Consider the following 19,264-nt stretch of genomic DNA (forward strand, 5'->3'; position numbering starts at 1 on the left):
AAGAGAAATTTTGTGCTCTGATACCAATGTAACATTTAATGGTCTAGTAACTTGTGTGTAGCGGAAAATAGCATGAACACAGTGAGCATTTCATTAGAATAGCTTCCTAATGAGAATAACAAGAGTGCTTGGGGGTGGAGAGAGCAACAAAAAGCATAACACCTAGTTAGCTAGCATGAACAATACTTCAAAAGAGAGAGAAATTAAGCAATTGACAACAGTTGAGGACCGGATTTGCATGGAGCCGGTCCCGCCTCCAAAAGGCTTTGTACTATGGTTTCTCCCATCAAGAGAGACATTTTACAATACAATTCTTTGTGTTCCTTCAATACTAGCTAGTGCAATGAAGATGGAAAATTCATGCACTACGCAAAACACTTATCAAACACAACATCAATTCCCTCACGGTCTCAGACCCAAGACCTCACACACCTTCGAAGATGGTGAGAGCTAGCAGGGTATGAGAGTAGACTGAGAGGAAGAAGGAGTATTCTTACGAGAAAGATGTACATCTCCTCACATAATCACTCATATTAGCATAGCTTAGCTTAGTAATTAGCAGGGTAGAGGAGATGAGCATGCATTGAAGCTTGGCTCTTGGTTGGATTTGCATCACAAAGCCAAGAGTTGTTGGTGTAGGCATCCCTTCTCTCAAGCTTGGAGTAGGTGATAAGCTTTCCATTAAAGCTTGAGAAGGAGAGAGAGTCTTCTTTGCTTCACACATGAGATTGTCTGAGTGTGTGTGATAATGCCTTGCAAAATTCAGCCCCCTCTCTCTCTTGGTCGACCCCCCTTGCTAAATGCTCATGCTACAGTCCTATTGGGCCTCCCCATGCCTAGCCAATGGAAATTAAGCAGCATAAGTGATAGCCTTCTGACATGTGTCCCCCTTTCCCCTTTTGTGAGAGCTTTAGGTAATTAATAAATGCAACTAAACTCTCATTGGACCCTTTGCCTCCTGGCCAATAGGAATCAAGCAAGCCATTGGGTTGCTGAATGCTCATTGGTCCCCTTGGAAGACTATCCAATAGTCTTCTAGAGAGCTTAATTCTTATTGGTTTTTTTATTAAGTGTTTTTAAATTAATTAAACTAGATTTACTCTAGCCTAATTGTCATTGGTCCACCTCCGTGGCCATCCAATAGGATTTGAGTACACCTTGTGGGCATATGGCCTAGGGAGTTGACATGTGTCCCTCTTTCCCCTTGTGTACAAATGAAGCTTGTGAGTGTGTGTGGGTGTTTCTCTCTCATCCCCTACTTCTTGGGCTCGCCCCCTCCTATGTAGGGCTTGACAAAGACTTTTTGGGACACACTCAAAGCATCCAATTCCCCTAATGTTTGACCTTTAGACACAACCTTTGAATTTTGGAACCTTAGCATTTTGGAAGTCTTAATGGGCTGAACCTTAGGGTCTTTTGAGCCCATTGTTGCACATAGCTCTTTTGTAGATGCCCCCCCCTTTGGATCCCTATTTTCCCTCCTTTGGATCCCTATTGTGGCCGGTCTACTAGCTTAACCAATATTCTCGCTTTTTCTCCCCTGGCACTTTCCCATATTAAATGATCAGTTTAACATGAGAAAATCATTTAGGAGAATTCGATATTGATTATTATGTCATTTTGGAGATGGCCCCCCCTTTGGATCCCTATTTTCCTCCATTGGATCCCTAATGTGGGTGGTCGGTCTGCTAGCTTAACCAATATTCTAGCTTTTTCTCCCATGGCACTTCCCCATATTAAATGATCAGTTTAACATGAGAAAATCATTTAGAAGAATTAGATATTGATTATTATGACAGTTGCTACCAAACACGATTTCATAAACCACTTCAAATTAACTGGTTCCACATTTTTTGTGGTATGGGACACCAAGATTGTATGAATGGATGCAAGGAGAATTCCTTCAAGGTATTACTTGTTTGCTGTATTTTTGGTGCTATGGGACACCAAATTTTATTTTCGGATAGCTAGGGCTTTTTCACTTTTTCCAAGTGGAAGCATGTATGGTATGCTGCTCAACTGATACAACTTGTGCTTCTAGCTTGAAGCTTGTTATTATCAAGGGTTGTAGATAGTAGTAAGCACATCAATTTCATTGCAAGAAATTAATAATGATAATAGGACTTTTAAGTTACACGTGCACCTATTGTATTTTAAACTATTTCTCACTTCTGTCCTTCGAGATAAACACTTAAAACACAATGACATGGTTGATTCTAAGAGATCCCAAGGTTACTTTATTTTTGGGACATGACACATTAAAACAAAGAGTTTTCATAGCTTAGGAGAGAGCTTGGTTAAATTGTTAAAAGATAGAGCCCAATCATTAATTCTAGCTGAATCTAACCATGAGTTCAAGCTGAGTCTAACCATTAATTTTAGCATTGAATATACTCTTCGAAGCTGCCGTAGCTAGTATGTTGTCTTCGAGGATACAGCGAAAACTCAATCCACGTCTTTGTTTGACGTGTTGTTGTATTCTCCATAGAGCCACGAATATGTGGCAACTATATACACACAAATAGTAGGATTTATCTAAATATGCTATGGCTCAACTTTATGAAATATATTCTCTTCCAAAGGTAAGAACTCGGGTGTTCTTAACTTTTGCTGAAAGCTTAGCCAGCTCAGCGACACAATCGCAAGTTCAGTGTAACCCCGTCAAAACCCACTTAGCAGATCACATACTTCTTCGTTAAGGTTGCAGAGCAATCGCTTGTCGTTGGATTCACCTGCCATATCTGCCCTCTCAAGGTAAGCTCCCTTATCTGTGATTTACTCCTTACAGTCGAGTTTTTGTCCGATCTTCCATCTATCAGCTTGCCTCAGCTGCTCTTAGCAACCCAATTCCATTTTTAAACGATCGGGCTACCAGTGACTCAATTCAATCGTTTTTGATGGAGCTCAATCGCTCCATCTACCTTTTCTGCTGCTTTTATGATGTTACTTATCGTCTTATTGATGGTTTAACTAGTGCTCAAAAGGCTTGACCTCTGTTTTGAGCACTTAGAGACCTAAAAATTGGAGTTTCTCCGATCCACTGCAAAGGATATTGATCCTGTACTAAGAAACCGGAAAATTAAGCCAATTTGGTTGCTTTTATGCCAGCACATGTCAAGGCACTTCAAGTCAATAAGTACACTCACCATCATCTGACCTTTAGAAGTTCTTGATGATGCTGATTAGCTGGCTGCTTGTGCTTAAGGGTTATCAATGGAAATCAGATATGGTCTTGTGTATGGCTACATAAATTTTAAGTTTTTTTAGATAGGTAATTTATTTCTTTTTTTAGTTTCATCTAGCTATTGTTTAAATTAAATCATTATCTAGTTCCATGTTTACGTTGAATTAGCAATTTTCATACTGTGATGATTTTGTGTGAATTCTTTCTATCTTTGTGGTGGCGCTTGTCTGCCAACTACCTAGGCTTCATACTGACTATGTCTTCCTTGTATTTGAGGAGCCATGACAATAACCCACAATGCAGCTATATAATATTGTACGCTTATTGGTGTAGGAGCATATATTGATACCTAGCTCTACGCCACCATATGAGATTCATCATGCTAGCGGGGATGTTGTAGTTTTTAGTCAATACTATTTGTCCAGGATTGTCTTTTGGATGAGTAAAACGAATCTATGACCTTCATTGGTGAAGTTAGGCTTTCCCTGGTTGGGCCAGATGTTGATGACCTGCAAATCCAAAGGGGTGAGCACCGAGATTGTTTTATCTTTAGTAGTTCCACACCTCATTATTTCTCCTCTTGTCGCTTTGTCTCTCTCTATTTGTCTCTCTTCCTTTGGCTGTACATGTTGACTATCCTAGCTCCATCATGCAATACTAAGCATGATGGAGCTGATGATTACCATGAGTCTATTGCTTGAACTTTCCTTGATGGCTTTTGCTGGATTCGTCTAGGTACCATGAGAGACAATTCATGATAAAGAGCATGGATCAATCAAGCACAATTGATGTAGCAATGAGGGCTTGGATTCCTGAGACTACCCTTTTTGTTAGGTGGAAGTGAATGTAATGACTAGATGGAATGGGGTATGAGGATGGCGCTATCCTCTTTCTTGCCTTGAAGAACTCAGTGGCATGTGACTATCCGCTCTGCTCTCTCGCAACCCGTATCTAGAGTACTTGCTCTCGATGCTGGGATGTTTTTAAACATCGTTGATTACGACTGGCCAATTGAACACCATTACTTGGGAGGGGATAGTCCCAATGGTATTGGACCAAGAGGAGCGGTTCAATGTGGGGACATACGGGATCTAGACGCCGGCAAGGAGGTCAGAGGCGACACAATTGGTCTCTACAGGTTCCGATATCTTTCTTCAGTTACATGTTCTCCTACAAGTGATCTTTGGCATTATAGGTGTAGCCATTTGAATGTTGGTGCTCTTCGTCATGCTTTTTGTAATCATTATTACGAATGCTTACTAGATGTTGGGAGCAAGCAAGGACAATGCACTTTGTGCATTCATGGGGAGCAACATAGAGAGGCTATATCAAAGCACTCTACACTCCAAGCTACTGCAATTTTGGATTTGGTTCACTGACCTTTGTGGACCTATGTGTATTTCTTCCTTATGTGAAGCTCTTTACTTTATGTTGCTGGTGGATGATTTCAGCCTCTTTACTTGGGTACTTCCTCAAGTACAAGGATGAGGCTTTTAAGATTTTCAAGAGTTGGCGTACACTTGTAGAGGAGTCGTGCTAGTAGAAAAGTCAGCCTTGAACTTTGACTTCATATGGTTAAAACGTAAGAATGTAGACATAGACAAAGGAAGAAAGAGATTCACGAGGATTGTAGATGACATTGACATCATATCTTGGTTATATTTTCTTTCCGATAATTTATATATAACCATCGGTGACAAGCAAACAATTGGTATCCCTATGGGCACCAATTGTGCTATTTTTCTTACTAATTTTTATCTTTTTACTTATGAGTTTGGTTTTTTGGAGCATGTTGTCCTTGCTAACACTTGCCCAATATGTTTGCACAAGTTATACAATGTAAGATGCTTTGTAGATGATCTTTTTGTTCCTGACGTTCCGTCTTTTCAAGATTTTATGTACTTGAATTCGAGTTCTGGAGGTGGAGGACTTTATCCTAAGGAGTTTTGTGAACCTAGCTGTACCACAAATAGTGATTGTTATACCTTTTTAGACCTTAAAATTTTTCAAACTCCCTTGGGATTGGAAGTAGATATCTATGATAAATGCCTTGAACCGGAATTTGCCAACCTAAATATCATCCGTATTCCTCACATTTCTCTTTTACCTAAATACGGTGTCATTTGCTCTCAACTAATTAGATTTTCTCGTCTTTGTTGTAGTAAATCTGCTTTTGTTGTTCAGTCGTGCAATCTTATTTCTTTACTCTTTGAGAAAGGATACTCATTTAAAAGAATCGTAGTAAGTTTATTTTCAATGTTTCTTCCTTTGGAATGTTCAAGATAATCAATAGTAAATTCAATAAGAGTGGGGAGCTTAATAGCCTAGTTATTGTTGTTTAAAAGAATCATGAAAAACGTACGTGATTGTTGAATCGTAGTAAGTTTATTTTCAATATTTCTTCCTTCGGGATGCTCAAGATAATCAGTAGTAAATTCAATAAAAGTGGGGAGCTTAAAAGGCCACTTATTGTTTGACTTAGTAACATACTATTTTGATGTTTTGATATCTAGTGCTTCTAGTATTTTTGCTCTAGCTTGACAAATGCTAGCCTTTATCGTGGCCGAGTATGCCCATCACCTCCAGAGGGTGATAGAAACTCAGCTCGTTGGCTTCATAGAGTACGTTCAAAGCATGAATGACCTCTATACAAACCTGCACACCTACTCTTGCGCACTGACGAATGGGGATGTCATAGTTGTTGTCCAAGCTATGCATGATAAAGGTGATAATCTTATTCTTCTTGTTAGGACAAGCATTGAATTTGAGGTCACATATTGTCAAGTTTGGATCTTTGTACTTCTTTGGTTATTCTCAGCCTCTTCTTCATACGTTTGTAGTAGTGTTCATTTCTAGTATTTAGGCTTACATTAGGATTGAAGAATTCGTTTCTTTAGAAATTGTTGTGTGGAGTGTGATTTCTAGGGTTAAGTCTTTGAGATGTCTTATCCCTTCTAGTTTAAAGTTGAGTACTTGTTTCAAGTTTTAGCCAAGTAAGTTGCTTCAACTTATTTTGGGTATGCGTTTTCAAAAATCATTTTTAAGTGAATAATGGTTTGTTTTATCTAGTTTTGTTTAGTAGCTAAAGCGATTTAGTTTTTTTTTTCTTGTTTTCTTGTGTCCCTTGCTTTTGTAGTTTTGTGATGTTTTATCCCCTCTTATAATTCGTGAGTTCAGACTATTCTGAACTTATGAAGGTATATAAAGAGTTGAAGACTATTCGTGTGGACAAGGTGGAGAGTTTACCTCTGATGCTTTTATACAGTTCTGTGTGGACCATGGCATCAAGCAAGAGCTTGTGAATATTGGAGTGTCCTTGGAGAATGGAGGTTTTGAGTGGAAGAATAGGACTGTGGTGGAGATGGCATGGACAACGCTTGAGCATAGAGATTTGCCGAAGACCTTATGGGTGGAGGCAGTTGTGACAAGAGATCATACCTCTCATACGACTTCGCTTCCTTGACTAACTCTGCTTGAGGCTTACTTCAGTAGAAAGCTTAATGTCTCCCATTTTTGGATTTTTGGGAGTGTTGCCTACGTCCATGTACCAAAGAAGCAACGGGGGAAACTTCATTCCAAGTCCAACAAAATGATTTTTGTCGCCTACAATATTATATCGACTTTATGATCAACAGAGGAAGGAGATTGTGGTGAGCTGAGATGTGGTATTCAGACGAGCATATTCCTTCAGAGGGGGCTTTTGCTCCAAGTCTTCCACATTATCCCAGGTTTGCCTCTTCTTGGAGATCTAGACAATGATTCCTCTCCTAAACCTTCTTCTCTGGTTCTTGTCCCTTAGACTTCGGGAAGTGATGCACGGTCTCATAGTAATGCAGTGGATGATGGTACTCACCATGGTGTAGATGATGAGGACGAGATACCAGTAGCTTCCGAGAGTAGGGGCAAACCAATCAAGTTACCAAAGTGGCTATTGGAGACATTGTGAGATGCTTCTACTTCAGACTTTCCATCGGATTGGCGTGATGCGGATACTATGAGACTGTCTAGACAATTACAAAATGTTGAGATAGATGGAGCTTTATTACATGTGACCTATGGCTTGATGTCCTTAGTGGAAAAGGGGAGAACCTCTTAGGCCCTTTCACAACTGAAGTGGAAGGAGGCCATGCAGGCAGAGCTTGATTCCACTGAGAGGAATAATACATGGGAGTTGGTTCCGCGGAAAATTCATTGGTGTCAAGAGGGACTTCAAGGAGTATAGATTAGATGGGTCTTTGGATAAGCACAAGGCACATCTTGTTGCCTCAGAGATTGGTAGTGTACTATGACAAGACCTTTGCACCGACTGCGATGATGGTGACTATTCGGATGTTTTTGATCTAGCAGCCCATCATCGATGGCCCATGTTTCAAATGGATGTTAAGTTTTCTCAATGGCGATTTAGAGAAGGAGGTGTATATGGAGCAACCTCCAAGATTCGCAAGGCTCTTTATGGCATGAAGCAAGCTCCTCGAGCATGGTACCAGAAGATTGATTCTTTCTTGCTACGACATTCCTTTCATTGTTCTTCTGCAAACCAGATTTATATATTTTGAGAGAGGGAGGATGTTATGTGCAGCAGAAGTGATTGATGGTGAATGCTCAGGATGAGTGCTCAGTGCATACTCAAGGTTCCTTTTATTGATTGAGAGAGAGTTCCTTTTACTTCATGAGAGTTGTGCAATACACTAGCGAGAAAAGAGAATGACATTGTGAGTGAAGGTTCTGAGAGAGAGAGAGAGAGAGAGAGAGAGAGAGAGAGAGAGAGAGAGAGAGAGAGAGAGAGAGAGAGAGAGGACTAACACTAGATGGGGTCCCAAACCCTTCTCGAAGGGCCCCCCCTCTCTATCTCTAGAGAGGTATTTGCTTTAAATTGCACAAGTGTTGATACAATGGTGCTAGATGCTGAAATGGTCGATGGATACTTGCTGTAATGCTTGAAACTGCGAGGCTATAGACTGGATGCTGAAAACGCTAGTGGTCCAGAGGGCTGAAATCTCCAAGTGAGGGTGATGAAGGGATGAAATCTGTTGGCTGAAAATGCTGGTGATCGCGGGCTGGATTTGCTGATGCTGATGCTGAAAAACGCTGGCCACGCAGTGCGGAAAACGCTGGGCACTGCAGCTGCTGAAAACGCTGATGCTGGTGCTAAAACGCTGGCTGAGGTGCTGCGGGTGCTTTGGTAGTGCAGGTACTAAGAGTACTTTTCTTGCCCAGAGAAGTGACCCTAGGGGGTCACTTATATAGGAACTTCATGCTGGGTCGAGCAGTGTCATGATGAGCCCCAAGACCTTGCAAAAATAATGCTTGAATTTCACTTATTAATATTGGAAACCTACTAATAAGCGGTGGTTCATATGCTACTATTACCTAAGCTGGAACAATGCCTTGTACTTTGAGTTACTTATTAATACAAAAAGAAATCCCGAAGGGGCGTAAGTCTTTGGGGCCAATATCTCTAGCCACGATACTCCGCTGGGCCGTGTCGAATCAATTGTGAACTGTGAACTGTTTTGAAGTGAATCCCTGCCGTGTCGCGGTAGAATCTTGACTTGGAGTGTCCAAGTTTGTTACAGTGGTATCAGAGCGCGGCCGATTTCTCTTCTATTGGGAAATCTGATCCTTTTCTTGCGACACTTATGGATTCAAACAGGGATCAACCGACTTCCTCTGCATCTGGGGATGTGGGAAGAGATCACTTATGGATTCAAACAGGGATCAATCGACTTCCTCTGCATCTGGGGATGTGGGAAGAGTACACGAAGAAGATTCTCACGAGGGTACGGCCCGCCTCGGCCTACTTAGGCGGAGATTGAAGAGATGGAGTGTCGGCAATTGGTTGACGATGCGACAAAGATGATGATCAATCTTGCGAAGGATCCCAAATTTGCAAAATTTTTGACTCAGACATCCTTCGACGAAGTGCACTCTCAGTGGCGGAAGGCCACAAAACCACCCCTCAAACCAGCACTCAAGAAACCTCCTACTTCGAGGATGTTTACAGAGCAAGAATTGGAAGAGGTGGTTGATACACGAATTACCTAGCTTTTTGACGCAAACAACAAAGCCAAAAAAGCATGACAAAAAGCACGAGAAAGGAACTGACTTCCTGGGTTATTTGGGTCGTCAATCTACTTTTGCCTCGGCACGAAAACAGAAGAAACATGTGCGATTTGAAGGAGTATCCAGTTCTTCTTCTTCCTCTTCTTCTGACAGATCTTCTAGCTCTTCTGACTCGAGCGAAGAAGACAGGAAAGGGAAAAAGCGAAGCAAAAAGCAAAGCTTCGGAAAGGGCAAGAAAAAGGCAAAGAAGCCTAAGTTTCGCCCAGTTTCTGACAATTCTACAGAGGACTCGTCTTCAGATAGTTTGGACTCCGATGATCACAGATTTTATGCAAAGACGAAGAATTTCTATAAAGCCAACCAAAATGACTTTCTGGAGGATAAAAGCAAGAAAGTTCGAGAATTTAAAGAAGGGGAGAGTCAATTAATTTTGCCACTTTTTCTGGATTCCGAGATGCTTCGAGGGCTTTGGCTTCATACAACAGTTTGGTATAGCTTTCTCTAGAGGGCATTGGCTTCATATAGCAGTTTGGTATAGCTTTCTCTGGAGGGCATTACTTAGAGCACTCCAAGATTCGGAGGGCTGCCTCTTATTTCAAGGGAAATGCTTGAACATGGTGGTCCACTCTTCTATTGAACAAGAAAGTGCCAGTTAAATGGCTCAAATTTGAAAGCCTTTTTATTTCTTCTTGGTTGACTCGGGAGTACGAATGCGACATACGAACTGCTTGGAATCATCTCCGGATGACCAAGAAAGATACCTTGGACGCATATTGCGAGAGATTTTGGAGCTCTTTTCTACCCGCTTCTTCATTTAAGAAGATCTCGTTTAAAGTACAGATTGAGCGGTTTAGCTGCGGACTTCCTACGGTGATCCGAGATCATTGCTTAGAACAAAAGTCGGATTCTATTCAAGAACTGATGAGTCATGCGAAACGGGGCTTTGCCATACACTCAGGCAGTTTGACTTACCCTACAGATGAGATCATGACGCAGAAAACCGAATAGACTTCTAAAAATAAAAGTAGAAAGAAGAAGAGCCCCCAAGATCAGAGAGATAAGGATGCACGACCCCGGCTCACTCTTCGGGAGAGAGCCAACTACATTAAAGAGGGGAAGTGTTTTACATGCGGGGAACCTGGGCACATCTCCGCGAAGTGCCCTTAAAAGGTACAGAAAGAACAAGATGAAGAAAGGCCAGAGAGTTCGAAAGTAGCTGAGAAACGTGGATGAAAAGGCAAGATGAAAGTAGGACTGCTTCTAGATTGCATGGGTACTGACCCAAGCACGATTGATGAGAGTACAGAACTTTGCTGAGCTTGGGGCAAAGTAAAAGATCAAGAAGCCCTGATTTTCTTTGACAGAGGAGCCAAGGTCAACTTCATTTCACCTGAATTGGCGGCGCGGCTCGAGATTACACCCGATCGGATGGGACCACAAGCAGAGACAGTTCTAGGGGCACCCGACAAAGACATGGCCATTACACCTGTCATTGGCAAACTTCGGTTGCATTGTCAGGGGTATTTGGGACACGAGGACTTCTACATAATGCCCTTGGAAGGTTGTGATGTTCTCCTGGGAGTCCCTTGGTACCATAGGAACAACGCCGTTGTCGATTATCAGGCGAAGAAAGCGACGCTAACTATTGAAAAGGGCTGAATGGTTAAAACTTAAGGGCGAGTTTGTCCCTGTTGTATCGGCTTCGGCCGTTTCAAAATTAATGAAATCCAGTCTGTTTGTTTACTCGATCTTTTTGAAAGAGTTGAATGATGATCATAGGACAAATATGTCTGATCTAGAAAAAGAAGGCCAAGATTTTCTCGACACTCATGCCGATTGCTTTTCTGAGGGTTTGCCAAGCGAGTTGCCACCAGCTCATCCTAAGGATCATACCATTGATCTGATACCTGGAAGCACACCACCGAACCGGCCACCTTACCGTGTGAGCCGAGCCCAGAATGAAGAGATTATGAACCAAGTGAAAGATCTCTTGGAAAAGGGTCTTATCGAGCCGAGTACTTCAAACAAAATCACCATCAAGAACAGATTTCCGATTCCTAGGATCGATGATATTCTAGACCGACTACCTGGATCCTCTTGTTTCAGCAAGATCGATTTGAAGAGCGGATATCATTAGATCTGAATCGTGTCAGGAGATGTCTACAAGACAGCTTTTCGGACGACCTTCGGTTCATTCGAGTTTTTGGTGATGCCTTTTGGGCTTACCAATGCTCTAGCGACCTTTAACCGAATGATGGACAGGATTTTCAGAGAGTAGAGATCTTTTGTTGGCACTTTCTTTGATGACATTATTGTCTTCTCTAAAGATGAGGCAGAACATAGAGAACATCTGCTATAGGTCTTTCAAGCATTACCCGAGATACACTTTTTGGGACACATCGTCTCAGCAGCAGGAGTGCAGATGGACCCGGCCAAGATAGAGACTATCCGTGATTGGCCCGATTTGAAGAATGTCCATGAAGTTAGAAGCTTCTTGGGCTTATGTTCTTACTACCGGCGGTTCATTAGAAAGTTGGCAGAGGTTGCTTCCCCTTTGCATATCTTGTGTCACGTGACACATCCAACCCTATGTGTGCGTGGACAAGCTACAGCACGACAAGGGTTCAGTCAATCCAGTCAGTCTAGATTTAGAAGTGTTCTGGCACTTTTGTGAGTCTGTTCGTAGACCGTGCATGACCAGTCACTTAGTGTAGATGCATATCCTCTGGTTGCATACATCATGATCATAAGCATTCCTATCAGAATCCATCAGAATCCTTCAGGGGAATTTTCCAGTGCATTTAGCCTATTTTCCCTATTTTTGACATTTTTCACTTATTATTTTTAAGTGACTTTTGTTGGAAAGTAGGTAGGGCAAATTGAGTAAGTTTGTATATAAGCAAACCTAGACTAGCACTAATTGGCAGAAGAGGCAACAGGAGCACCTTGCTCAACAGGCAACTTCTCAGCAAGACCAACCCCCGCGACAACTCTGGCGTTTTCTCTCAACAGAAGGCCTAGCGTTTTTGCACCAGATCAGCCAACGTTTTTGCACTTGCAGATTCCAGGCGACAGTAGACAGCAGATCAGCCCTAGCGTTAGGAGATTTCTACAGCAACACATCAGATTTCCTAGCCTTAGCAGATTTCCCCGCAAGGTCAGTTTTCAGCCCTAGCGTTTTTGGTTTGCAGATCAACCTCAGCGTTTTGCAGATCTTCGCGACATATTCAGCCCGAGAACCAGCGTTTTCAGTTTTCAGCAGTTAGACATTGTAGATCAAGTCCCAAATTTCGCAGATCTCACCTTCCCGCAGCAGTTCCTCGCTGCACGGTCAATTTCCGCGAAGTTTGCAGTTTCAGCCCGGAAAACGCAGATTTCAGCATCTGCGTCGTCGGCGCATTGTCGCCATCGACATAGAGTCAGAATTGAGCAGATAGAAGATTTGCAGATTTCAGCCCTTAGCGTTTTCAGATTTCAGCCCGTCTCGTCGTCGACATCGTCGGCAAGTCCAAGCATTCTAGAGATTTGTGCAATCATAAGTAGACCGCTCTCGCCATAGAGAGTGGGGCCTTCGGAGGAGGGTTTTACGTCTCTGGTGTCGTATTCTCTTCTCTATCTCTCAGTCTCATGCACTTCCATTCACAGTGTCCATTCACTTTGTTTGTGTCCATTGCACTCTCTCACTAAAGGAACGGAAGGCTCTCCCTTCCGTAAGTAAAAGGAACCTTGAGCACAGTTCGGAGCACTCATCTTGAGCAAAGTTCAAACATTCATTCCGCTGCACCTAACATTGGTATCAAAGATTTGACAGTGTTCTGTATCACTCAAGGAAAGAACCACAAGAAGCACATATTTTTTTTTGCTTGTTGCGGTCGCACGTAACCCAAGTCCTCTTGGGTGTGTCGATTCCTGATCGTGTTTTTGAAGAGTGACAGGAAACCCAAGAAAGAAGGGCTTGTCCAGCCTCTCCTTGTGCCTCTTTTCACTCATTGAGAGCGGACCGTGCACTTAGCGGCTGGCCAATCGACGTGAGGTGGGAAAAAGAAACCTTGGTGTGAGCGCAAGGCCGCCAAGGGGTGCGCCCGTGGAAAAGAGCAGAACTCGGGTGAAGAGAAGATCCTTCTCAAACACATATTGCAAGCGAAAGAAAACCCTCAAGAACCTCAAGAACCCAAGAACCCAAGACCCACAAGAACCCAAGTTCCTCGTGAACTTAAGAACCAAAACCCCCAAGAACCCAAGTTCCTCGTGAACTTAAGAACCCAAGACCATAAGAACCCACAAGAATCCAAGACTTCAGTGGATGGTCATCACTCGAAGCGGAATGGATACTTCACTTAGAGGTAATGAGCATGAGAGAGGCGAAGAAGAATTTTCCCCACCAGGAGGTTTTTCCGACCCTCCCCCTTCCCCATCTACGCCAAGGATTGCACTAACTCCTATGGAGGCTTTGAAGCAGTTGTTTCTGGAAAGAAAGTTAGAACGCGAAGAAAGAGAAGCAGAAAGAAAGACCTACGAAGAAGAAATGGCAGCCATAGATCGTGAATACGAAGAAAGCATGGCGGCCATAGAGCGTAAGAACGACTTGGAAGACAAAGAAAGACAAGCACAATTTGATCGCGAGAACAACGAAAGACAAGCAGAATATGACCGCGAGAACAAAGCAAGACAAGAGAAGAGCGACCAACACATGAAAGAGTTCTTGCGACTCTTTTCTATTGTACAGGCGCAGTTCGCACAAGATCAAGAAAAGGAGACTCTCTCAGTCTCTACTTCTCCCAAGCATGACACACATGATTTGCATGATGATGATTTGAATCACAATGATAAGCATGATGATTTGCATGATCAAGATGTGATTTCTCACAAGCATGATGAGTTGCATGAAAATAATGTGATTGTTCACAAGGATGATGTGTTAGTGGATGCTTTTTCTAGCGAAGCTAACCTCGTTGCAGATTCGATCAATCACGAAGGATCGATCTTAGCTTTCGAGTCAAGGTCCAAAGAACCCCCACAGGAAGATTCGATAGTTCAGGAAGAACCGATCTTGGCTCTCGAGCTTAGGTCCAAAGAACCCTCACAAGAAGTATTATGTGTTCGCATGATTCATACGCACGCATTGTTCGAGTGTTTCATTCGTGATCGTTTCCTGTATTTTAGTCAGCGTCTTTATGTGATCCCTTTTACTAGGCATGATATATTGTACGTTGAGCACATTTCACTCATGAATGAGCACGAATATATGCGGATTTTTCATGAAAAGTTGAAAAGTATGCATGTAAGAAGTCACATTCCATGTCTCTTCCTTGGCATGACACAGTTGTAGAAAGAGCACATGAAAGTATGAGCACCAAGCATGGACATTTCTGTTGTGAATTGCCACAGTTGATTGCTTTAGATCATAAGAGAAAGATTCGATCTCATTGTTTGCGTGTGTGTGATGAACGGTTTGGCACTCCGTCTCTTTGTTCATCTACATTGCATGCACAGTCTTTGAGGAAGAGGAGATTTTTTCCAGTCACTTTACATGGAATAGGTATGTTCATGGTTTTGTGTTGGAAATGGTTTCATGAATTTTCAGCCATGGAGATTCTTGAAGAAGAAAGAAGCATGACTTTCGACGAAGTTGAAGCATTGAAGGAGCCACAGAAGACTTTGTGTCGCTTCCGGCGCGGCCCAAAGAAGCAAGCATTGCAGACCTTTATGAAGTTCAAGTACCGTATGACCCACATATCAGAGTGGGCCGGCGAAGAGTCCCTTCCAGGATTCTGGATGCTATTGGCGATCTCCCTTGACGCCATACAGTTCGGTACCAGTACCTCACTTTGAAAAGGAGGGGATGTCACGTGATACATCCAACCCTATGTGTCTGTGGACAAGCTACAACACGACAAGGGTTCAGTCAATCCAGTCAGTCTAGATTTAGAAGTGTTCTGGCACTTTTGTGAGTCTATTTGCAGACCGTGCATGACGAGTCACGTAGTGTAGATGCATATCCTCTGGTTGCACACAGCATGATCATAAGCATTCCCATCAGAATCCTTCAGGGGAATTTTCCAGTGCATTTAGCCTATTTTCCCTATTTTTGACATTTTCCACTTATTATTTTTAAGTGACTTTTGTTGGAAAGTAGGTAGGGCAAATTGAGTAAGTTTGTATATAAGCAAACCTAGAGTAGCACAATTGGCAGAAGAGGCAGCAGGAGCACCTTGCTCAACAGGCAACTTCTCAGCAAGACTAACCCCCGCGACAACTCTGGCGTTTTCTCTCAACAGAAGGCCTAGCGTTTTTGCACCAGATCAGCCAGCGTTTTTGCACTTGTAGATTCCAAGCGACAGTAGACAGCAGATCAGCCCTAGCGTTAGCAGATTTCCACAGCAACACATCAGATTTCCTAGCATTAGCAGATTTCCCCGCAAGGTCAGTTTTCAGCCCTAGCGTTTTTGGTTTGCAGATCAACCTCAACGTTTTTGCAGATCTTCGCGACAGATTCAGCCCTGGAACCAGCGTTTTCAGTTTTCAGCAGTTAGACATCGCAGATCAAGTCCCGAATTTTGCAGATCTCACCTTCCCGCAGCAGGTCCTTGCTGCACGGTCAATTTCCGCGAAGTTTGCAGTTTCAGCCCGGAAAACGCAGATTTCAGCATCTGCGTCGTCGGCGCATCGTCGCCATCGACATCGTCATTGACATAGAGTCAGAATTCAGCAGATAGAAGATTTGCAGATTTCAGCCCTTAGCGTTTTCAGATTTCAGCCCGTCTCGTCGTCGTCCTCATCGTCGTCGGCAAGTCCGAGCATTCTAGAGATTTGTGCAATCATAAGTAGACCGCTCTCACCATAGAGAGTGGGGCCTTTGGAGGAGGGTTTTACAACGTCTCTGTTGTCGTATTCTCTTCTCTATCTCTCAATCTCATGCACTTCCATTCACAGTGTCCATTCACTTTGTTTGTGTCCATTGCACTCTCTCACTAAAGGAACGGAAGGCTCTCCCTTCCGTAAGTAAAAGGAACCTTGAGCACAGTTCGGAGCACTCATCTTGAGTAAAGTTCAAACATTCATTCCGCTGCACCTAACATCTTGACACAGAAAGGAGTCCCTTTCTCGTGGGGACCCACGGAGGTGATTGCCTTTCAGACATTGAAAGAGAAATTGACTATAGGACAAGTTTTGACTTTGCCGGATTTGCAGAAGTCATTCGAAGTATATTGTGATGCTTGTGGTCGTAGTTTGCGGTCTTAATGCAAGAAGGCCATGTCATTGCCTACGAGAGCCGATTGTTCTCAAGGCCAGAATTGACAGCATAGATATATGAGAAAGAGCTTTTGGCGGTTATTCATGCTCTTACTTAGTGGCGACATTACCTACTCGGAGCCGATTTTACGGTCTTCACAGATCACCAGAGTTTACGCTGCTTCTTGTCACAGAAGCAGCTATTGGAAAAGCAGATGCGGTGGACGAACATCTTTCACAGTTTCACTTCCAGATTGTCCATGTGCAGGGACAGAAGAACTTGGTGGCAGATGCTTTGTCCCAAAAGCTGTTGGTTCTGGCTATTTCCGTGATACATCATAGAAGCTTCGAGGATATGGTCGATCTGTATGCCACAGATTTAGATTTTGTAGATATTTTTGGTTGATATTTTTGCTACTTGATGACGAAAACGATGTTGTGCGTTACACAGCCGTTGAGGGAAAAGGTTTTAACCGAATGCCAGTGTCTGCCATTTACGGGTCACCGCGGCATTGCTACCACCTTGAAAGGTGTAGAGAGATACTTCTTTTGGTCGAGACTCAAGAAGGAGGTGGACGATTTTGTACGCAGCAGATACGAATACACACACACACACCTTGGCCAGCTTCCGAAAAAATCCGCAAAAATGCTGACGTGGCATGCCGTACAGCCTCTCGGATTTTGCGGCGCAATTTCCGTCGACAGGCTGACGTGGCTGAGCGTGCGGAATTTCGTGATTTACGGGCAGTAGTACGAAAACTTTCTTTTTGCGCAAGAGAAACTCTATGCAAGCTTTTGGATAAATTGCTTTATTTTCAAGGCTTTTAAAAACTGAAAGCTTTTGGGGCTCTGCTTTTGGCATCCCTTGTAAACCTTTAAATAAATGGTTTGGGCTCCCACTCCTGAGATCATCTGGACGCAGAGTCTGAGAGTGAGAACCCTCCCACTCCCTTGTACTTTGAGTTATAAATTAATACAAAAAGAAATATCAAGAGGGGCGCCAGTCTCTCGGGCCAATATTTTTAGGCACGGAACTTTGCCGGCGGGCCGTGTCGAATCAATTGTTAACTGTGAAGTGTTTTGAAGTGAATCTCTGCCGTGTCGCTCTAGAATCTTGACTTGGAGTGTCCAAATTTGTTACACATACTTTTGTCAAACAATGTACATTGCTATTGCACTGAATCCATGAGTACATTTGTTGTACTAGTTCTACCATTACCCCTCCATTGCAAACGTTAGGTTGGGGCATACGCAGGCTGTAACCCAAAGGCCTCAAGGTAAAGCTGCAATACATTTGGTGACTCTGGCAGTTCATGCTCTTCCATCCACTTTACATCCATAGGTGGATAGTTCTTAAACTTCACCCAATAGCATCTTGCAACCTGTCCCTTAACTTTTACGTGTGCAAAAGGCTCTTGCGAATCCAAGTAATTGCCTCAGAGAATCGGTGGCAGACCCACATCACTCTTGCAGGAGATCTAGTGGCCCGTCTACCACCGTGAGACCTCTCCCTAGCTCATCTTGTTTCATACTTGCAAACCGTAAAAACGTAATTTGATGACTTTTTGGTAGGGTGAACGTTGAAAAGGTCATGTAGGAACATGCGGAATTTACTGTCTGTCTTGTAAAGAGGAACCCTCTTCTATAATACCCTTCCCTTTGTCGGCCATAGTGTAATCCCATGTTCGTGTACTCTCTGTCTTTACCAAACAAACCGAGGCTCACTTCTTGAGGAAAAAGGGATTCTGTCCCGGCGACGGAACCATGAAACCGGCCCCAAAACTCGCCTTGAACAAATCCCCTGCTGGAACTCGCTTCCGAAGGCATAAACCCACTGTTTTCAGCCCAAAAACAGCAATTACAGCTCGCTGTATTTACTGGTTTTTACCTGTTTTCAGCCCTAAACAATCCCGGAACTGTCCTCTAACAGTGGGGCACTGTTCCCAATGCTTCTGGCATCCTTACGGCTGCAAAACAGTCCGAAAACAGTGCATAACCAACGTTGAAAATGCACGTGTAAGGTGAGGTTATCACCATCACCGGTGCCTGCTTTTGGAGTAGCAGTTAGCTACTCCTGTTCCTTCTCAAAGAGGCTCTTGCCTCGGCACAAAAGCATAAGACCACACAACTGTACATAGGTCAAATGGAGAGCCCTCTTGTGGGGCATCACGTTACTGCACATAGGGGAGAGAGAGAGTAGTGTAGAGTGTGGATAGTTCTTGCATCCATAGGTGGATAGTTCTTGAACTTCACCAAATACCATCTTGCAACCTGTCCCTTAACTTTTACGTGTGCAAAAGGCTCTTGCGAATCCAAGCAATTGCCTCAAAGAATCGATGAGCATCGTGCCACTTGGGAGACCCATATTACTCCCGCAGGAGATCTAGTGGCTAGGCTACCACGTGAGACCTCTCCCTAGCACATCTTGGTTCATACTCGCAAACCCTAAAAACACAGTAAAAAATCAGCCCTAATTTCACCACTTTTTGGCAGGGCGAACACTGGTTATGTAGGAACATGCGGAATTTCCTGTCTGTCTTGTGTAGAGGAAACCTCTTCTATAGTGCCCTTCCCTTTGTCGGCCATAGTGTAATCCCACGTTCTTGTACTCTGTCTTCACCAAACCAACCGAGGCTCACTTTTTGAGGAAAAAGTAATTCGGTCCAGGCAACGGAACCATAACACCAGCCCCAAAACTAGCCTTGAACAAATCCATTGTTGGAGCTCACTTCCAAAGACATAAACCCTCTGTTTCAGCCCAAAAACAGCAATTACAGCTCGTTG

General features: G+C 43.2%; 1 protein-coding gene across 2 annotated transcripts in view; it reads left to right on the plus strand.

The window, feature by feature from the left end:
- Nucleotides 1-2,596: 2,596 nt before the first annotated feature.
- The window catches only part of LOC147426655 (protein DA1-related 1-like), a 76,164-nt gene continuing 59,496 nt past the window's right edge, over nucleotides 2,597-19,264 (plus strand). For both annotated transcript variants that reach the window (XM_086499173.1, XM_086499175.1), the window contains exon 1: nucleotides 2,597-2,754. The gene's annotated coding sequence lies outside the window, so the exon portion shown is untranslated. The remainder of the gene's footprint in view (nucleotides 2,755-19,264) is intronic.

The sequence above is a fragment of the Adiantum capillus-veneris genome, chromosome 24, assembly GCF_014529385.1.
Source record: "Adiantum capillus-veneris isolate H3 chromosome 24, ASM1452938v2, whole genome shotgun sequence".
Lineage (NCBI taxonomy): Eukaryota > Viridiplantae > Streptophyta > Polypodiopsida > Polypodiales > Pteridaceae > Adiantum > Adiantum capillus-veneris.